At 35.6% G+C, this 21,464-nt stretch overlaps 1 long non-coding RNA gene across 1 annotated transcript; it reads left to right on the top strand.

Moving 5' to 3' along the window:
* Positions 1-719: 719 nt before the first annotated feature.
* LOC110217436 (uncharacterized) lies at positions 720-19,250 on the top strand. The gene is made up of 4 exons (XR_002327046.2): positions 720-829; positions 4,697-4,861; positions 14,929-15,000; positions 18,378-19,250. It is a non-coding gene; the product is annotated as an uncharacterized LOC110217436 (long non-coding RNA).
* The last annotated feature ends 2,214 nt before the right edge of the window (positions 19,251-21,464 follow it).

The following is a 21,464-nucleotide window of genomic DNA, read 5'->3' as shown; positions in this document are numbered from 1 at the left end:
AAGGAGGGAGGGAGAAAAATGTGGAACTCAAAGTCTTGCAAAAATGATGATAAAAATTGTACTGATGTAATTGGGAGAAAAAGTTAAATTTCATTAAAAAATAAAATGTGTCTACCTTCAACATGGATTTCATAATATCATGAATTTAGAGCTGGAAAATATCACAGAGGTCATCTTGATCAACTTCCTACATTGTATAAATAATAAAGCTGAAGCCAACATGAGCAAAGTGACTTGGCCAAAGACACTGTCATGCACTAGCAGAAAGCCCTTTTAGAAAATACTTTAACAACACCATGGACATCCAATCTCTCTTTCTTTTACACTACAGGGCCTAACCAAGATCGTTCATAGGATGATAGATTCACAGTAAAAAGTAAGTCATTTGTCCCCTGGTCTGATCCTTCATTTTACACAGGAGAGAACCATGAAGTTTAAGTGAGATTTAAAGTGGATCCTCTCACAACAAATCCAAATGCTCCTGCTGGTGCACGATGTTGCTAAAATCTGGGGAAAAATGATTGAGCTCTAGGCTGTGACCAACAATAGTGTAAATAAGAATGACCAGTTTTTGTCATGATTGCTACCTATCCAATGCCACAAATGACTACACACTCACTGTTATCTGACTTTTTTGCCATATTGCTGCACATCTTTAAGGCGCTGTGAGTTAAAAAAATGTTTTTTTTTCTTTTTGTTCCCTATCATTTCAGCGCAGCTGCAGGCTTCTGAGACAAATAGGGAAATAAGAAAGACCCCCTTTTAACCAGGAAAGTTCTCTGGATGGAAGAATTGAACCTTCTGTTGGAACAATTTAGGCACTTTAAAGGTAAGGTCTTAGATGTATTTGGGTAGAACCACTGGAAACAATGCAGAGGACATGATGTTGGGAATATGACAATAAGCCAGTTGGCCATGTATGCTGGACATATCTAGCTGGGTATTCCATAGTTTTCCCAAAATCAACAAATTAAAAAAATGCATTCTCTTTCCTTTAAAACCAACTCCTCCTCCAAATTTACCTATTTATGTTGAGGCAACCACAGTTCTTCTGAGCACCCAGGGTCACAAACTCAGTCATTCTTGGTTCTTCTCTCTCCCTCACCCCTCCCATATCTAATTAGCTGTCAACTCCTATCAATTATTCCTCCATAATATATCTCACACCTGTCTCCTTTTCTCTATTCACCTGGGCACCATTCTACTGTATGTTTTTCAGAACCTCATCAACTCTGGGCTGGATTATTGTGATAGTTCTAGTTTATTTCTATATCATCAGTTTTTCCCTTCTTTAATTCATCAAATAGTGCAATTCTATTGATCAAGAATCCTTGGCGAAACTGAATTGTTTCTAATATTTAAAAGGAACTCTTCTGACAGACACTTAAAGTATTTCACAGCTAAGCTCCTTTGTTTTTGTTGGTGGTGGTGGTTGTTTGTTTGTTTTTAAATGGATCACAATTACTCCTCTTCACATGCTGTATTTTATATTCAATACATACTGGTATACTTAGTCTATTCCTATACATCATTCCACCTCCTGCCTCTATACCATTGCATATCCTGTGTACAGACTGCATTTCCTCCTAACCTCCATCTCACTCAAAATGTAGCTCAGGGGCCACCTCCTACAGGAGGCATCTCCTGAATTCTGTGGATGTTCAATATTAGAATTCCTATAGATGTTCTCCCATCCTCCACCAAAAAAAATAAATAAATAAAATTGTTCATTGTATATTTTGTACTTACTTGTCTGTTTCCCGCTATCGAAATCCAGTAGAATGAAGGCTCATTGAAGGATGAGCTATTTTATTTTTGCTTGAGAAAAGTTTTCATTTTTCTGAATTTATCACTAATTTTTGTTCCTTAAAATGTGATTAATTTTTTGAAATGTTCATATGGATTTTAATGTATATTTCTTCTGTTTTCCAATTCAAGTCTTTCCATATGTGTATCAAATTCATTTTCTTCCTGCTTTAATCAATTATGAAACTTATTTCTGATTTATCTCAATAATTGTTAGTATTCATATAGTACTTTAATGCTATCAAAATGCTTTAAATATGTAATCTCAATTGATCCTCACAATAGCTCTATGAAGTAGGTGCTATTATAATCCCCATTTGACAGATGAGGAAACCAAGGCTGAGAGAGGTTAAGTGACTTTCCCAGTGCCACAAAGCTAGTAAATGTCTGAGGCAGAATTCAAACTTGTGTTGCTAATGTGAAGTCCAACACTCTATAAACTAAGAAACCAATTTTTAAAAATGTTTAACATACCTTCATACACATGGAACATAAAATCCAATTAAAATCAGTGCTACTAATTTGACTTCTTAAAAAATTCAGATATTAAAAGCATATAAGTGCTTTTGCTCTCTTAGTCACCAAGTCAGGCAGATGACCTACATGTCATTGAAGCTTAGGTATAACTTATGACAAATATTTTCCTTGTATCAGGCCTTTTATATCTCAAACCTTTATGCAGCTGAAACATTTCCTTCATTCTTTAAAGAAAATGTATAACCTCAAGGCAACATCAATAAATGCCTTGCATACAAAGCACTGAGTAGAGTTTCCAAGGAGAAAGAAAAAGGGAAGAAATGGAGCAGAGATGGAAGAAGATGGAGGGAGAAGGTGTCAAAATTGCAATGCATACACTTACATCTCTACAACATAAGCTCCTATCAGTCATTTCCATCAACAGACTTTGAATATCCCATTCCCGGTCCACATAAAACTATTATAGATACTATATGGTATATTATAGGTACTTTTTGTGGAAGCACAGGACCTATTATAGGTACTTTTTGTGGAAGCAAAGATCTGGAAACAAAAGCACATATCCGTTGGTTGGGGAATAGCTAGAAAATAAAAAGTGGTGCATAAATATAATGGAATCTGCACCCACAAGAAATTATGGATACGACAAATTCAGAGGAACATGAGAAGACACATACGTTAAAATAAAATGAAGTTAGAAGAAGAAGTTTAATGATATAGGATTACAAACAATGTAAAAGGAAAGTGCAATGACAAGAAAAAATGAGCATAAGCAGTGTGTTACAAAGTTGAGTTCCAGGGAAAAGTTGAAAAAAAACAATTTCTTTCCCTTCTTTGCAGAGGTAACAGACTACAGACACGGAATATTGCACACTCAGTTACTGAAAAGCAATTTGTTGATTAGGTTTCCTAAATATTTTTCTTTCTCTTTTTAAATATTTGTTCAGTGGGTTCATATTTCCCAAAATCACCATGGTGACACTAGAAATAACATGCCTTGAGTGGGTAGAATCAAAATATATACGATTCATAGGAAATGTGGGGTTACAATCTGATGTCATTCAGTCAGTTAAACGTTAATCAAGCACTTACTATGTGATGGACATTGTGATAAATGCTAAAGATATAAAGGTTAAAACAAATGAACAAAAAATAGCAACAAAAACAAATCTCTGCTCTCTGGAAGCTCATCTTTTAATAGTGAGACAACATACAAACAGCTAAGTGCAAAGAAAAGATACACAAGGTAAATTAAAGATAATCAACAGAGGGAAGGTGCTAACATTAACACACAGTGTTGTGTGGAAAGCCATACTTTCAAGTTTAATCTGAATTACTGGCATTTTCCTCATTACTTTCTTAAGTAAATAAACAAAATAATAAATCATATCCTGATTTATAGGGTTTGCTAATTTCTGAAGTTCAAATGGTCATACGGAAACTTAACAATTGGCTTTCCTGAGCTGGTTTGGGCACACCCTGATTAAGAGGAATTGGGAAAGCCTCCAAGTTATGGTACCAGTTGAAAAGACACAGTTTAGTGAACATCAATTGTATTTTTAAAAATTTTTTCAAGTCTTACTTAATATTGTATTTTATTTATTTATTATTTTGTTTTTATGTTACATTACAAACATTAACAGATTACTCTCATTTCTATTCTCTCAGTATAACAGTTACTTCCATGATGAGAGGTTTCTTTAAAATAAAGTAAAAGAGTGAATTGAAACTAATTGTAGTGGTCTTATCTGAATGTGCATGAAACATTTCACAATTTTAGCTCTAATTCTTAGAACTTTCAAGTTGTTTGTTTTTCCAGTGGTGTTATTATATATTCTCCTGCTTCTGTTCATTTCTTCATTGGATTATAAAAATGCTTAAAAATTATTCATTTACTTATAATATTGATGTTATAGTATAAATTATCCTTATTCTTCTTACTTCACTCTGCATCAGTTCATATAAAGCTTTCCATGTCTTTTAAAATCATCTGTTTCTTATAGCACATAGTCCTCTATCACATTCATATACAGCTTTTTCAGTCATTCTCAATTTATGGGCAGCCTTTAATTATTTCCTCACCTCCCTCCCCTACAAAAAAAAAATGAACTCCTATAAATATTTTTGTACAGATTCCTCTTTTTTGCTCTCTTTTTTATATCACTCAAATATGACTATTCCGTCTACTTGGTTAGGAACTTTCACTAGAAACACTCAGGAATATCTCAACCTCTTTTCCTGTGAGGGGGTACAGGAACACTGTCATCATTGTAGTTAGGGGAAGCATATAGAAACTAATGTCCAATTAAGTAAGTACAACTAGGAAAACCAATATATGAATCAAAAGATCAATACCTTCCTGATTCACCCCAAAATGAAACTGACCAATTGTGCAATCATAATTACATAATAGGAATCCATGGATCCAGAAGCAGCAATGGAGTTGGCTGTAAGCACCATGCTGATAGATCATTGAGAGATTTAAGAACAAAGTAGTGGCTCCTTTTGGAAGCAGATACTACAAAGGTTCCAGTTGTGGAATTGACTTGGTTGTCTTCAGAGAGAAATTCAGAACCAGGTAAACCTTCAGAGATCAAGAAGGTGATAATTTATTTCATCGTTGTGAGTCCTTGGGATACTTCTCTGACTTGGGTTTCTCTCCCAGATTAGTGACCAACACAAGGGATAGCCAAAAAAGCATTGTGTTGTGTTTGTCCTTCCCCTTCCCCTGACCTTCAGATATCTTACTTTATCTTCCTCAGTGACTGCATACACTTGTGTCCGCATAGGCTGTTGTGTGACCATAATGGCAATATGAATCCATCTATGATCTTTATCTTTCACAAGATGAGGAAGTATCCCTTCAACCTTATATGCTTGAGATCCCCTGCCTAAGTAAGAGATGGAAAAAGAAAATGCATCATAAAAGTAAACTTGTCCTTACAAGGAGAGAACAGTGCTATAATTAGAGTCATGATCAAAGTCAAATATATTTAGCAGCTTCCCAGACCTCTCAATAGTTGTGAAAGAAAAAAATTTCCATAAATCAATTCAATATGCCTATCCAAAGAAGGAAATAAGTCATAGAAAATATATTGGCTGAGGAACTCTGAAGATGATTTTTGTAAAGTGTTTTACAAACCTGAATGCAGTAAAAATAAAGGTGTTATGCAGTTGCTATTCTTAGATTTTTGTATTTGGTGCTGCCAAAACAAAAAAAAACCACCTCTATCCACTGCTTTCATCATTCTACCTAGCCATTCTGTGCTTTAATGTACTTACTTATAGACTTACTATTTCCAGTCATATTGAAAGTTAGGGTTTTTTGGGGGGAGAGAGGAGAGTTCTAAATAAATGTATGAAGTTATTATTCTCTGTAATAGAATCAGAATCAGAACTGGCCCATGAAGGTGGAACTATATCCTAATGAACCTGCAGCACCAATTTAAACAGTTGTTTTTCCTTTTGTTTTTACTTATTTTATTTATTTTTTACTTCATGCAGCAAAGACTTACTGAAATCCATCCAGATTCAGGCAAAGTATAAAGAGAAAACAAACAACAGAAATTAGCCAGGATCAATTTGCTTACCTATGGAGCACCATACAAATTCGCACATTCTTTAGGGTTTCAATCCTTTCAGGTTGTGACACTCAATTGCTTAAGACTGAACAGTCATTGAATGAAATTGCTCTTTTTTTTATTTGTTTGTTTTTGTTCATTTTTGTTTTATGATTAGTAGAATTTAAACCTATTCTATAATTATCCTTATTTTTTTGGAGGGGGAGGGAGGGCTACAGACTTGTGATTTTATCTTTTTACAGAATTCTTGGCATGTGTGTTCTCTCCACTGATGGCAACTTTTAAGTATTTTATGATCTTAAATCCTGGGTTTTCAAAGACAGGTCTTGAACCCATATCTTCCTGACTACGTGGCTGGCCCTGTGTCCACTAATATAAGATACTGGTATTACTTTGAACTATTAAATAAAGTCAGTATTTAGTGTTATTTTTTTAATTGGGTTTCTGTATCAGACTTCATATCATTTAGGTTCCCCTTTTCCTTAGTCAGAAAAAAAAATTAATTAACACCTTTACATACAGGCTTAATGGCTGACAATAAGTAAAAAGTACTACCACTGTGGACGGTTCTAAATTTTTGCCTACCTACATAATAGCATAATTTTTAGGGAATAAAAATAATTTTACACCCAAGCTGTTCTATTTTCTGATGTCATCTTTTACCAGATTTATAAAATCAACAATCTAGCTCTGCCTGGGTCAGGCAGCCAGATAATAGCTATTTCCACGGTTTGGTGTTTTCCCCCTCATTATTCCTTGTAACTCCATTAGACAAACTAATCTATCTGAAAGGGGCAGGAAAAACCAAAGGCCTATTTGAACTGGTAGCAATTTAGTCTCAATTGTCTTTATTATGAAAAGCTAGTTGAAAAATAGACTATATCCTCAATGAGTCCTAAGTTAAAACTTTGACCCAGTTTATTTCTAAATGTAACCTGTTTACCCATTCACTCAGTTTCTTTAAGAACAAAAAGTGTACAATCCTGATTTGTTGTGGGATCTCCTTGGGCACGACCTAGATATAAAGATTTTATTAAGAAAGATTAGCTTTCAGCAACAACATTGTGTGATGATTACCTATGATAGACTTAGCTCTTCTCAGCAATACAATGATCCAAGAAAGTTCCAAAAGACTTCTGATGGAAAATGCTGCCAATATCCAGAGAAAGAACTACAGACTCTGAATGCAGATCAAAGCATACTATTTCCACTTTTTTTTTTCTCATGGTTTTTTCCCTTCTTCTCTGATTCTTCTTTCACAACATGACTAATGTGGAAATGTGTTTAACATGATTGCACATGAAAACCTGTATTATATTGCTTGGGGAGTAGAGTAGGGAGATAGGGAGGGAGGGAGGAAGAAACATTTGCAACATAAAATTTTACAAAAATGAATGTTTAAAACTATCTTTACATGTAATTGGAAGAAATAAAATGCTATTAAGGAAAAAAAAAGAAAGATTAGCTTTACCAGAGTTAATTGTGGTGAAAATTAACTAATTAATTAATTAATTAGTATCTACATAAAGAAGATATTCAAGGATGGTAAAGAGTTAAGAAAAGAAAACAAATAAACTCCATCATCCAAATATGAAATAAAGGTAGCCTCTGAATTTCTACCATCTGGCTTTTGAACATAATTTTTTATGTATCCAGCTACTCTGGCTAAGGACTTACCTTTCTACTGCCACAGCCAATGGGGCTACCCAGTGGTCTGTTGGTTCCTCTTTCTTCTCCTTCCTGTGGTTTCTAGGAGTTTGTCTTCCTTTCCTCAGTCATCTATTCAATTAGTAGTGAATTTTTTTTTAAACATTGCAAAGTTTATTTGGTACTTTGCACCAACAGTAGATGTTATAAACCAACATCTTTATATGTTGCCATTTTGAGTACATCCATATACATAAAACTTCACCTAACAGTTAAACATTATAATTCTAGCTGAGAGTAGATTCATGATATAATGAGAAGACTGAACAACACCAACAAAACAGTGGAAAGAATCACAATCAAGTACCTTATATTCCTTTTAAGTTAGGAAATAAAAAAGCTGCTCCTGGAAACTCAAATTCCATGGTGAGATCAGTTGATTAACATAATTTTGCTGCTTTGCTTGTTTGAGTTGACCCAATAATACATATCCATTCATTTTTGTGGCAACACAAAAGCTAGCAACATGTGTTTCTTAATGAAATTTGGAATTTGGACTGTGAAAAACAGTGTGACTCAATTTGTAAAGTTTGAACATTGAATCAGGAAGTCTGGTTTCAAGTCTGCTCTGACATTTATTATAGTGGTATGATCATGGACAGGTCATGTGACCTCTTTGAGCCTCAGTTTTATCTTCTGTACAATGGTGATAGTAATATAATATGGGACTATTGTTAGATTCAAATAAAATAATAGAATGAGCTTCTTACAATGCAAAAAAACCTTTTCCTTTTGTGTTTATATCCCCAGCATTTAACACAGTATCTTTCATATAGTGAGTACTAATAAAGAATTCCTGAATGAATGTTTAATGTAAAGAAAGAACTTTAGAAACTTTTGAATATATGTAAATATTAATTATTATAACTATTTCCCTTGCTATCTAGACACCTCCCTCCCACTGCCCCTCAATTAATTATGGGTCTGTAGCTATGTTTTAGATGTTTGCAGTTATCAAAAATCTGAACTCTAGATGAGTGAGTGTCACTGTATTAATATCTGTGACTAATCTGTTTTTTTTTAAAACATAATCTATGTAGGCTAAATATGCAAGGAAAAAAAAACATTCTAATGGCTGAAAGAATTACTTGACCTCTGCCAGAAAATAAAGGACAAAACCATAAAGTGTGAAACTCATTTCAGGAGGAAAGACCGTGAATGTTAAAAGTAGGAAGTCTAAACCATATTAGCTTTTGGCATCATTAAAGGTAACACACAGAAATACTAATTCACTTCCTTCAAATTTTTTCAGTTCGAGCTTGATGGTTGCCCCATTCACCCATGGCTTCATAATGAATCTTCTTTTACCTTTAATATAATCTCCAGCCAATAAACACATCTATAGATAATAACATTTCAAATGTAACATAAGACCTTCCCAGGCATCCTAGAGGTTTAATTGTGACCTTCGGCCATTAAATTCATATTACTGTGCAATGGTGCTTTGCAAACTACCTAGAAGAAAATTAGTCATCTCACTCCAATGAAATCTTGCATTAGATGGATCTCATCAATATTAGCATAATGGAGTCTTAGAGATAAACATTCAATTAGTTTGAAACCCAGCAGCAAAGTATTTTTTTAAAAAGTCACTAATCTAGCAATATGTATTGCATAATAGGTATACTAGTACCTCCTAAAAACACTGCCCTGTTTGTTTCCATTTTTTTCCCATTAGAAAGAAAAATTAAGTCTCTAGAATCAGCAGCAGATTTTCAAGCTAATAGCAAACAGAAAAAAAATTGATTAGGAGGGATGGAAAGTAAAACATTTAGGTTTCCACTTAACCCTCATATCATTTTTTTATTTTAAAAATATTTTCCAATTTACAAGGATTTATATATCTCCCTCCCACTTCCTCTCTATTGAGAGAGAGAGAGAGAGGGAGGGAGAGAGAGAGAGAGAGAGAGAGAGAGAGAGAGAGAGAGAGAGAGAGAGAGAGAGAGAGAGAAACATTTAAAATATGCATAGGCAAATAACGCAAATTCTCTCATTGGCCATGTTTAAAAAAATGCTTATTACATTCTGCATTTTGTGTCCATCAGCTTTCTCTCCAATAGTGGATAATGTAAATCATCTCTGGTCCTCTGGATTGATGGTTTGTTATTACATTTATCAGAGTTCTAAAGTCTTTCAAAGTTTTTTTTTCTTCATAAAGCTTTTGTAACTGTATAAATTTTTCTTGTCCTACTTGCTTCTCTATTCATGAGTTCATAAATGTCTTCCCAGTTTCCTCTAAAACTGTCAATTTCATCACTTCTTATGGTACAATAACATTCCATTCTTTTCATATAGCATAATTTGTTCATCTATTCCCCAAAGCAGGCCCAGGTACAGTTTCTAGCTTTTGTTACTCTGAAAAAAGCTGCTCTATCATCTTTGGAAGTTTCATAAGCATAGTGTAGTGGGAAGAACACTTGATGTAGAGTCAGAGGACCCATGTTCAATACCATATTTATTATTTCCTAGCTCCATAACAGTGCGCAAATTATTTCACTATTTTAGTACTCAATTTCCTCATTCGTTCAATTAAAGAGTCGGTCTAAATAATTCCTTAAGTTTCTTCTGTCTTTAAATCTATAACTCTGTGATCTTAGTTCAGAAAACTAAGAATAATAATGAGAAACATAGATGCCATTATCATTATGATCCTCAGATAGAATATATACACATGCAAATACACAGCTATGTATAGATATAGATATATATATATTTCAGTCAACAAACATTTATTAATACTTTTTATTATGAGGCACTGTACTAAACATGGCAAATATAAAAAAATGAAAAGATAATCTCTACCCTCAAGAAGATCACATTCTAATGGAGCAGGGGGAGACAAAACAGAAAAGAAAGCTAGAAGAAGGGGAATAGGATGAAGGGCCTTCAGAGAAATGGGCAAGGAGTATTGTAGAGAAAGTCTCAGAGAGTCAGGAGCACAGTCTCAAAAGGAATAAAGACAAGGGGAGACCTGTGTGTATTCCTTAAAATGAAAATTTTTGGAGAAACCATCCAGTCAGAGCAAGAGGCCACAAGGAGTGGAGGCTAATTCCAGTATGAGAATTTCAGGGTTGGAGACAGCTTACAAGATGAACAGTTTTCTTCTAAATTTCTGATGCATCATAGAGAAATACAGGAAGAATAAGAAATATAGCTTGGAGAAGAATAAAGGAATACATCTATGTTTGTCTGTATTTGTTCGTGTGTGTTTGCGTGCGTGCATACACACACATTTCTGAGATCTGTCTTCTGGAGCCACATAAAACAAGTCTTTCTTCCACATGGCAGGCCTTCAGATTCTTAGAGACAAATATCATTCATATTCTGAGCATTCTTTTCTTCAGGCTCATCGTGCCCAGTATCTCCAACTGACACACATACGTCATGGACTGAAAGTCCCTTATCATCCTGGCAGCTCTTTTCTGGATGCTCTCCAACTTATCAATGTCCCTCTAAAAAAAAGAAAGAAAGAAAGAAAAAGAAAGAAAGAAAGAAAGAAAGAAAGAAAGAAAGAAAGAAAGAAAGAAAGAAAGAAAGAAAGAAAGAAAGAAAGAAAGAAGAAAAGGGCATCCACAACTGAAAACAATACTTCTGATAAGGGTAGAATACAGTGGTGCTACCTACCACCTTCCACACTTCCTTGGAACTATTTCCCTATGCCCCTCTTAATATGAAACAAGATAGCATTAGCTTTGTTTGTTTGTTTATTTTTCTGCCATATCACACTGTCCAGACATACTGAGCTTGAGGTCTAGAAAAGCCCTAGATCTCTGTTTAAGGAACTGTTATCTATCCATGCCTCTTCAATTTTATACTTGTGAAATTTACTTTGTAGTCAAGTGGAAGAATTTAGATTTCTCACTATTGAATATTATCTTGCTAGATTTAGCCCAAGTCTCTCAAAGGGGTGGGGAATCTGCAGGACACCATGGGTGGCCTTTTAGATTTTTGGGTGTGGCCTTCTGAGTCCCAGTTTTACAGAACAAATCCTGGCAATTGTTCTGTGAAGTTTGGATTCAGTCAAAGGGCCACACTTGAGGACCTAGAGGGACACATGTGGCCTTGAGGCCGAAGGTTCCCCACCCCTGTGTGAATTATGTTCTGCCAAATTTCCCCTGTTCTCCCTAATTGTGAAGTGTTCAATTTCTTGAAATTGTCTGTGGGTGTTTATACCTCAAGCCTAAGCATCTTGTAAAACTTTTTAAAGGAAATGATACTTTCTTAATAACTTGATCACTAAAGCAAAATTCCTTTTCTGGTCTTGGCAAAAATTCTAGTTACATGTCTTCCCTTAACCAGGCACTAATTTCCTGTGTTTCACAATTTTTCCACTCTCTAATCTATTCCATCAATTTGCTTGACCCTCCCATTGTTCTACTTATTTTTTCCTACTTACTTTATCTGTCTGGCCAATTACTACATAGTTATCTGTTCTGAGATTATCTCTTTAGCTTCCATCCTAAATCTTCTTTCATCATTTGGAATCCACCTTAATCCCTTTATGCTTTCTAGGATTGTCTTTGGCCCTACTTCTCTTAGAATGAGAGTAGAATCTGGGCTAGTATGAGGTCCTGAAGATTATTCTTTAAATTATACTCAATTTATTCCAAATTTCTTATGTTTATAATCAATCTCTAGTTTATATCTTTAGCTCTAATCCCACCTATCCAATATTCTTCATATCACTATTTTTTGAACACTTATTTTCAAAAAAAGTAATGAGATAAAGTAAATTATGTGATAACTTTGTTATATATTTAAAAGGAATAGCAAGTCACACATAATTGATTTGCAGTTTCATATACAATCTTTCTTTTTTTTTATTCTACTTGTTATGGAAATATTCATTTTATTTCTTAAATTCAGAATAAAATAAATATTTTTTTAAAAGAAGTCACGATAAGTTTATTTTTCTAGTAGCAATAAGTTATCCTCAATCACCTATATTGTATCTAAATAGCTAATACAAAATGAGAGAGATTGGCTATTAATACAAGACACTCAGTAGGCACCTTTCCTACAAGATTTTTTCTTTCTTTTAAGTTGTAGACTGTGATTGATATTATGGTATAGATACCCTTTAAAGTACTTTAATCACCTATTTGATTAAGCCTTTTGTCAGAGGCTCCCTTATGATACAAAGAGCTCTCACGTGCACAATTTTGGGGAACTTTACTTTTCTGGCTCATTTGCTACCTAACCAGAAAATGTGAGAACTGCTTTTCTAACTCTGCTCAAAACACTATCCCCAACTCCCTTTGCTGGCATAAGGCTTAAAGAATAAATGGATTTATTTGCAAGGTAAGGACATATCTATATATGTATATATATACACATACATATGTGTGTGTATATATATATGTATATATATGTGTATAAATATGTGTGTGTGTGTATATATATATGGAGAGAGAGAGAGAGAGAGAGAGAGAGAGAGAGAGAGAGAGAGAGAGAGAGAGAGAATGGATATTAGAGTTCCTAAAAAAATATAGAATGGATATTAGAGTTCCTAAAAAAATAGTACCCAACAGTGAGCAAACATTAGTCACTTACTATCATGGCCCATGTGACCGATGCTCCCTTTCTGACTTTAATGTGTTTTTACAGCACCTGCGTGCTGTGAAGTTTCTTCAAAATCCTAGTACTCCCATCTGTAGTTTCTTTGGTGATCTGCACATTGTGACACTGCCTACAATCTCCCAACAGATGGCTCTAGTCTTCGTCAGCTGTTCTGCAGGGTTTTATCTACATCATTAGATTATGAGTTCCTTGAGGGCTGGCATTCTTTTGCCTGTCTTTCTATCCCTGAAGGTCCACACTTAGGAAGTGCTTAATAAACATCTATTAACTGACTCACAGACTGACTTTGCCTAGGGGGAAAAAACAGACAATGTTTACCTCCACATCTAGACATTACAGCCTCAGCTGCAGATTCAGTGCTCTCTCTAACTCAGGATGACTCCTAACAAAACTGGAGTCTGATTGCCCTCCTTTTCCCAACAACTTTGCAAGTGTATTGCCAACTGGAGTCTACTTAACTGGCAATAATACCTCCTTTTCAATTCCAGATGCCTTTGAGAGTGAAGCTACACCCCCAGTGAATTCTGAGGCTTCTTTCTCATCCACCACCTAGATTTTTTGCTTTGCAGTCATCATATACACACACACACACACACACACACACACACATATATGTATACACACATATATGTATACACATATATGTGTACACATATGTACATATATGAGATTTCAGATATTTTTCTAGTTTTAATCATTTCCCAAATAATTTTTCCTCCCTACTTCCTAAAATTAAGTCTATTGCCTTTATTGATTAGTCTAATTAGCACTTGACATACATTATTGAAAATCTTTGCAGAAGTCATAGTGCACAATGCATAAATCATTACTTTCATTATTGTTATTTTAAGTAATTAGTTTTATATGCATTATGGTACCCATTAATATCACAGCAAGAAGTAAATATCAAAAGATTTATTACCTGGTTGAGAGAAGGAGGGAAGCCATAGGAAATGAAATGTTTAATGAGAACTACTCTGAAATAACAATCACTAACTCTTGTCCAAGAACTTGTCCATAATGAATATGGCATTAAATAGAGACATTTTGTACATTTATCTATACCTTTAAAGTGATGGTGCTAGAAATGTCTCAATGATTTCCCTTTTCTTTTTACAAGGAGCTAGTAGCACATTCCAACTCACCCATAAGCAATTAAAATGGCAATAATATTCTACAGACACTAAAATACCATAAACAGTACAGAATAGCAAACAAACCAAATGCCAGGATAAGATTAGTCTTCTTTGTAAAGCCTATAAAGGTTTCTGGATCATTATCACAAATGCCAACCCAGGTTGAGTCAACATGTAAATGAGGCTGTGAATCTTTGCAGAGTGTTTAGGGCACCAAAGCAATTCTCAGACTTGAACATTAGAGAATTTTAAATAAAAGCAATTGAATGTCACATTATCACTAAACTTGCCCCTTGTGAAAAAATAATAATCAAATTTGCACTGACTGACTGACTTGGCAGCTCAGCATAGTCAATACACATTCACCCATTTGAACAGTCATAACTTCCATAATTTACTCTCAGCAATAGATTTTCTTCTGCTTAAAATATTTTCAGATTGTTGCACGGGTTCTATTGGAATTAAAGCTCAATGGTTTCCTGAGTGATCCTCCCATACCATTTCCTCTCTTTCTTTATTGGCTAGTAAGATCACTGCACCTTCAGAGAGCAAGGGAGGAACTAGGGAAATTTTAATGAAATAAGAAATAGCTAGAATTGTTATCTGAAATAATTGATCTTTGGGTGTCATTATTTTTGCAGAGATATCAAATTACTTGAAGTTGATTAAAATTTTGTGAAGAAAAATCCTGGGAAATTATAAAGCACTGGCAGGTAAGTGGTTGATTTCTGGGATACAGATAGAATCTGAACCAGAAAAGAGAAGCAAATACTTTTATATAAAAATATAATCCAGCCTGAAAAATCTAACAAATAAATATTAGTCATTTAGATTTATTCATTCATTTTGGAGATAATTAATAGCACTTAATTCTTTGCCATTGTTTTTGACAAGATTGGTCCTTGGCCAGTTTCTTATTCATTACTGTTAGGAAGACCTAGTATGACAAAGGAAAAAAAAATAAAGTTCAAACTGATCAATTTTATTACTTTTTTTTTAAGGCAATTGGGATTAAGTGACTTGCCCAGGGTCACACAACTAGTAAATGTCAAATGTTTGGTCTCAGGCAGAATTTGAACTCAGGTCTTCCTGACTTCTGGGCTGGTGTTCTATCCGCTGCGCCACCTAGCTGCCCCAATTTTATTACTTTTTAAAGGTTTGCCTTACAGAATTGGAGAAAAGGACAAAAAAAGTTAATCACATTTAAAATAAGTATGGGTATTATCTTCAGATTTTGAAAATTTTTGTCAAATATTTCCTCCAAAGCCCCACCAGTCACAGCTAAAAAGGGAACTTCCTATAGGTATCTGAGATCCCTACCAGCCAAAAAAGCATCAGAGTTCTGCTTTTGTCTTCTTTGACAGGGAATTTGATTTTAGCCCAAATATACTGAACCATGAACAAACACATGCTGAAAATAATATAAAAACCTATATATTTTAAGGCAAAAGTTAATACACATGTGAGTAGAAAGTCAAGAAACTGATGTCAAGCTTTTGAAAAAAAGAACCAGTTCTGTTCAAAAAAGTTTTAATGGTTGAGAAAGTGCAAAGTTCTTTTGAGAGGTAGTTTGGCCCTGACAGAGAGCCAAACTGGAAAATTGGGAGTTTATTTAAACAACAAATTTTTCAATTATAATGACATGTTCATTAAAAGGAACAAAGGAACTGATCTACATTGTTAGGAGACTTTTCTCTTTTCTGGTTCAGATTCTGCACATATGCCAAAAGCTATATATCTGTTGTTCTACATACCTGCCAGTTCCCCACAATTGTCTATGCTTTATTTTAGTAAAATATTTATTTCTGCTATATAGTGTTAGATTTTTGATTACTTAATAACTATATCATATTTAGAAACTGAAGTTTATCAGGTTGAAAAATCTAAAACTGTTAACAACCACTGAAAAAACTGAATGGTTGTTAAGGTTTTTTCTTTTAGGATTTGATCATAAAAGGAAGCATAATAAAAGGGAATGAATTATAGGAGATGGATTTAAGAGATGATGAACTTGCAATGAGAAATAAGATTCTTTCACAAATATCAACTACCACAAGGAAATTAAAGTTAATAATTATTTTAATGCCAGCAGAACATCTCAAAATGAGGCTATTCTAAAGCCTTAAGTGAAACAGTTAAAAGCTATTACTAACAGTTAATAACTACTGATGAGCAGTTATTAGTGAGTTATATACCTTCTTGAGGCACTAGCAGTGGGGTGTAAATAGCAACAAGATTGTCAAGTAGCAACTGACGATACTTATGGACAATGAGATAAAATGTGTTGGGACCAGCCTCAAAAAAGACCAAAGTTCAGAAACTAAACAGACTGCAGAAGAGGAAGCCTGACAAAGTCTAGACATTTGAGTAATAGGCATGAAGGATATCTAGAAGTGGCCTTACAGTGTTATTGGAAGAGATCTGTAGTAGGAAACAATGGGAATTCAGGCGATCCCTATCAAGGAGGTCTGAAAGCAGGTATCTGAAAATCAGTCTTGTCACGATATTAGGAGACACCCTGTTTTCCCAAGCTAAGGCCCAGCAAGCAAGCTGTGCTCTGTACCTGTCATAACAAAAATCCTTTATGCTCACCCTCTGGATGATCTCAGCTATGGCAAAATCCCATAATTGTTTCTGGTCACAAAGCCCTGCTGTGAATCAAACTTATTTCATTGTTGCTGTTACCCATATTTATCAGGGCTACAGCTCACTGAGTAGTCATACGTACAAATATCGAGAAAGAGCCACACTAAAGTGGGTACCCCCCACTTGGGGCAGGGTTCTGTCACAGGTTTCCTTGCTAATATATTGCTCCCCTCACTTTGAAGTTAAACTTCTGTTTGATTCCTGACTCTCCTGTCTCTAGCCTGCTTTTTTTGGCTCCAGACACACACAGGTTCAGGTCTGGTTGAAAGTCTTAAACACCAGCATTTTCAGTCAGGGCTGGAGGAATGAGAAAGATAAGAATTTTAGAGGCACTAGAATATTAGAGTGGAAACCAAGGTATTCTGAGATGCCATTTTTGTCAAACAGGAACTCAATGAATGCAAGTTTGATATAAGAGTCAGGACTGCATTGTAAAGAGCAAATAAAAAACTTGGTCACCTGAATCATGGAACAAGGTTAGATAAAGTACAACCAAGAACAAAACTGACTAGACTACAATGCCCTTATTTTCTAGGCAAAAAGGCCTACAGTTGAACTTATAATTCGTTACAGTGTCTGGTTTGTAATTTCTATGACTTTTTTTTTTAATTAATGTATGTGTACTTCACAAAATTTTGTTACTTCAAGGCCTATCCTGATCATCTGAAATCTCCTCATCATGCTATTTTACTCAGCCTTGAATATTTAATTCCTTCCTAACTTCCTCACCCCTCTGGGAGGTTGAACAGTAAACTCCTCCCAAACTTTCCTTTATAGAGGACAGGAATCTGAACTTTTCAGCTTACTCTTCACTTTTTTTTTTTAGGCAATTGGGGTTAAATGACTTGCCCAGGGTCACACAGCTAGTTCAGTGTCAAGTTTTTGGTCTGAGGCCAGATTTGAACTCAGGTCTTCCTTACTTCAGGGCCAGTGATCTATCCACTGCGTCACCTACCTGCCCCCCTGACTCTTCACTTTCCATCTAAGCCTCTGCTAGGTTTGAACTCCATAGTTATTCCCAATTCTTTCCAGATTCCTTTTGTGTATATTTTCTTTCCCCATTAGATAGTATGATCTTTGAGGGCAGGGACTGTATTCTTTTTCTTATTTGTATCTCTACCATTTAGCACAGTGTCTTAAACATAGTAGGCATTTAATATGTGCTTACTGAATTGAATCAAATCATGTTAAGGAGTTTAAATAAATACTGCTATAGATTACATGCATGTCTGCACATATATGTTTACTACATATTTATGTTAATAAAGTCTTTGTTAGCACCTTTGTGTACTGGAAGTTTATTATTCTGAATTCATATAAAATCTGAGTTACGATTTCATATGTAGAATCCCACGGTTGGGGAGAAAGAAAGGGGGGGGAAGCATAAGGCTTTTGAGTCTTCACTTCACAGAATAATCAGAGCTCATTTTTTTTTTTCTGGCAGTTAAATAATTTAAGAGACAAAGCTCTTTGAGAAATTGCATGGGAAGGGCAGAGCCAAGGTGGCGGAGTGAAAGCAGTGACTTGCTTGAGCTTTCCCCCCAAACCCCTCCAAATACTCATAAAAAATGGCTCTAAACAAATTCTGAAGCAGCAGAACCCACAAAAAGACAGAGTGAAAAAAATTTCCAGCCCAAGACAACCTGGATGTTTGATCCGAAAGGTGTATCGCGCTGTACTGGGAGCACAGCATGCAGGCCGCAGCAAACCTGGAACAGGCCTCAAAGGACTGAATCACAGGCAGCTGTGGAGGTTTCCAGACTCCTCAATCCACAAATGCCAAAGACAACTTACAAGGTCAGTGGGAAAAGTCTGTTTCTGTCGGTGCTGAGACAGGAAGGTGGGGTTTCAGCTCCACTCCCCAAGAGCGTGGCCCTGGGGTGGGGCAGCTGCTTCCAGAGCTTCCGGCCCACAGACTAAGGGGGAATCCAGTGACTGATCAGAGAGGGATTGCAGGGATCTCTGTGCCAGTGCTGAGGCAGGAATCTCTTACTTTGCCCCTGTTTGGATCTGGGTCACAGTTCTAGGCGGCAGTGCTGGGGTGAGGAGGAGTGCTGGCATGGTGGAGCTTGTAGTGGCTATGGAGAGGAACCCCTCCTCACAGTTACGGGACAGAAAGCAGTACTTGTGGTCACAGGCCAGGAAAGGAGTAAACACCTTGCCCCTTATCATACCACCTTGGAAGAACTGAAAATTTACAGGTCCCTACAAGTATCTCTGAAAACAGCTATACAAACCCCTGAAGCTTGGGACAGTACACTCTCCACATTGGAAGCAGACTCTTACCTTAACAAAGAGTTTAAAACTCAAGTAATTGGCTGGGATCATGAGCAAGCAGCGCAAAAAGAGTCAGACTATATTATCTTACTTTGGTGAAAAAGAAGATCAAAATATACAACCAGAAGAAGACAACAAAATCAAAGCTCCTACATCCAAAGCCTCCAAGAAAAATATGAATCAGTCCCAGGCCTTGGAAGAGCTCAAAAGGGATTTTGAGAAGCAAGTAAGGGAAGTAGAGGAAAAACTGGGAAGAGAAATGAGAGTGATGCAATAAAATCATGAAAAACAAGTCAACAGCTTGCTAAAGGAGACCCAAAAAAATACTGAAGAAAATAACACCTTAAAAAACAGCCTAACCCAAATGGCAAAAGAGGTCCAAAAAGCCAATGAGGAGAAAAATGCCCTAAAAAGAAAAATTGGCCAAATGGAAAAGGAAGTCCAAAAGATTACTGAAGAAAATACTTCCTTAAAAATTAGAATAGAGCAATTGGAAGACAGTGACTTTATGAGAAAAAGACACTGTAAAACAAATCCAAAAGAATGAAAAATTAGAAAACAATGTGAAATATCTCATTGGAAAAACAACTGACCTGGAAAATAGATCCAGGAGAGAGAATTTAAAAATTATTGGACTATCTGAAAGCCATGATCAAAAAAAGAGCCTAGACATCATCTTTCAAGAAATTATCAAGGAAAACTGCCCTGATTTTAGAACCAGAGGGCAAAATAGAAATTGAAAGAATCCACAGATCTCCTCCTGAAGAGATCCCCAAAACTGCTAGGAATATTGTAGCCAAATTCCAGAGTTCCCAGGTCAAGGAGAAAATATTACAAGCTGCCAGAAGGAAACAATTCAAGTACTGTGGAAACACAATCAGGATAACACAAGATTCAGCAGCTTCTACATTAAAGGACCGCAGGGCATGGAATATAATATTCCACAAGGCAAAGGAGATAGGATTACAACCAAGAATCACCTACCCAGCAAAACTGAGTATAATCCTTCAGGGGAAAAATTGGTCATTCAGTGAAATAGAGGACTTTCAAGCATTCCTGATGAAAAGACCAGAGCTAAACAGAAAATTGACTTTCAAATACAGGACTCCAGTGGAACGTGAAGAGGTAAACAGGAAAGAGAAATCATAGGAGACTTATTAAGATTGAACTGTTTACGTTCCTGCATGGAATGATGATATTTGCAACTCATGAGAACTTTGTCAGTATTAGGGTAATTGAAGGAAATAAATTGTATGTATGTATATATAGATATATAGAGGGCATAGGGTGAGTTGAAGATTAAGGGGTCATATCTGGAGAATAAAATTAAGGGATGAGAGAGGATGATACTCAGAGAAGAAAGTAAATTATCTCACAAAAAAAAACAGAAAAGAAAAGTCTCTCACAGTGGAGGGTAAACAGGGGAAGGTGAGAGGGAATGAGGGAATCTTATTCTCATAGGATTTGGCTTAAGGAGAGAACAACATACACATCCAATTGGGTATGGAAATCTGTCTTACCCTACAGGAAAATAGGGGGAGAAAGGGATAAGAGAGCAGGGGGGCTTATAGAGAGGAGGCCAGAATGGGAAAGAGGGTAATCAGAAGCAAATACTTCTGAGGAGGCAGGGTCAAAAGAAAGAATAGAATAAATGGGAGGGCAGGATAGGATTAAGGGAAATAGAGTTAGTTTTTCACAACATGTCTACTAAGGAAGTGTTTTGCATAACTGCACACGTACAACCTATATTGAGTGGCTTGCCTTTTCAATGATGGTGGGTGGGGAAGGAGGAAGGGAGAAAATTTGGAACTCAAAGTTTTAAAAACACATGTTTTTAAAAAAATATTTTCACATGCAACTGAGAAATAAGAAATACAGAAAATGGGGTACAGAAGTCTATCCTACTCTACAGGAAAATAGAAGGGGAAGGGGATAAGAGAAGGGAGGCAGGGAGAGATAGAAGAGAAGGCAGACCAGGGGAAGGGGTATTCAGAATGCATGCCATCTTGGGGTGGGGGGAGGGGTGAGAAATTTGCAACTCAATAACTTGTGGAAATGAATATTGAAAACTAAAAATAAATAAATTTATATTTAAAAATTTTTTTAAAAATTAAAATATTTAAAAAAAAGAAATTGCATGTCCATGTCAGTTGAACAACAGTCTTAGAGAGTTGCCTAGACCACCCAGAGGTGACCTTGGGCAATTTAAGTTCATACAGCCAGGATGAAACAGAGTCAAGACTTGAACAAGGTG

This window comes from Phascolarctos cinereus, unplaced genomic scaffold (genome assembly GCF_003287225.1).
Source record: "Phascolarctos cinereus isolate Bilbo 61053 unplaced genomic scaffold, phaCin_HiC Scaffold_9;HRSCAF=440, whole genome shotgun sequence".
In the NCBI taxonomy this organism is placed as follows: Eukaryota; Metazoa; Chordata; class Mammalia; order Diprotodontia; family Phascolarctidae; genus Phascolarctos; species Phascolarctos cinereus.
This window is presented reverse-complemented; position numbering and strand designations above follow the sequence as displayed.